Source organism: Sciurus carolinensis, unplaced genomic scaffold, assembly GCF_902686445.1.
Source record: "Sciurus carolinensis unplaced genomic scaffold, mSciCar1.2, whole genome shotgun sequence".
Classification (NCBI taxonomy): Eukaryota; Metazoa; Chordata; class Mammalia; order Rodentia; family Sciuridae; genus Sciurus; species Sciurus carolinensis.
The window spans coordinates 1,636,014-1,637,238 of record NW_025920131.1 but is presented as its reverse complement, the minus strand read 5'-3'; the positions used below and the strand labels follow the sequence as shown (position 1 = coordinate 1,637,238).

The 1,225-nt window shown below is 44.1% G+C and overlaps 1 pseudogene; it reads left to right on the top strand.

Annotated features, from left to right (window-relative positions):
* Window positions 1-400: 400 nt before the first annotated feature.
* Window positions 401-977, top strand: LOC124974113 (40S ribosomal protein S5-like; annotated as a pseudogene).
* Window positions 978-1,225: the final 248 nt, after the last annotated feature.

Here is a 1,225-nt window from a genome sequence, read left to right as displayed (position 1 = left end):
ATGCAATTTTTTGTTTGTGCTTGTAAATATTCTCAAGAGGATAAGGTGAACCAGTTGAAATGTTTTTTAATTAGGAAAATATATGTATAGGAGAGATTTTAATGAATGATATGAGGTACAGGATATGGTAAAATGCTTTAGATGTGAGCCATCATAGGGTTGGACAGATAGGCTTCAATGCTTTTTAAGCAATTTCCCTTGGCCAAGGGAGTTGAGGAATGGGCTGTAAGAGAACTAAAAATGGAGCAAGATGGAGGGCACTTACTGTCAATTAACAGTGTTTTGTTTTGTTTTGTTTTGTTTTGTTTTGTTTTAAAGACCAAATCAGCTCTTCCTGTCTGTGTCAGTGTGGCGTGTGGTGCACGCGGGGCAACCAAGGCTCCCCGGCTGTGCTCTCAGGATGACAGAGTGGGAGACAGCCACACCTGCAGTTGCAGAGACCCCTGACATCAAACTTTTTGGGAAGTGGAGCACTGATGTGCAGATCAATGACATTTCTCTGCAGGATGACATTGCGGTGAAGAAGTATGCCAAATACCTGCCACACAGTGCAGGGTGCTATGCGGCCAAGTGCTTCCGCAAAGCACAGTGCCCCATAGTGGCAACTCATTAACTCCATGATGATGCATGTCCACAACAACGGCAAGAAGCTCATGACTGCATCGTCAAGCATGCCTTTGAGATCATCCACCTCCTCACTGGTGAGAACCCTCTGCAGGTCCTGGTGAATGCCATCATCAATAGTGGCCCCTGGGAGGATTCGACATGCATCGGGTGAGCTAGCACTGTGAGGAGGCAGGCCGTGGGCATGTACCCACTGTGCTGAGTGAATCAGGCCATTTGGATGCTGTGCACAGGAGCCCATGAGGCTGCCTTCTGGAACATCAAGACCACTACTGAGTGTCTGGCAGATGAACTCATTAATGCCACTAAGGGCTCCTCTAACTTACGCCATCAAGAAGGATGACCTGGAGTGAGTGGCCAAGTCCAACTGCTGATTTTTCACCTGCTGACCAATAAACTGTTTTCCCTTGGAGGCAGCTCCAAAAAATAAAATAAAATAAAAATAAAGATCAAATCACTTGTATCTTTGAGATTGCTTAATAATTGTACATTTTGATGTTGGTATTTTTAGTTAGTAAAACAGCAAATCAATGTGCAAAATAAACTAAAAGATGTTTTGCCACAGACCCAAATCTGTGAAAGTAGATAAACTAGCATACTG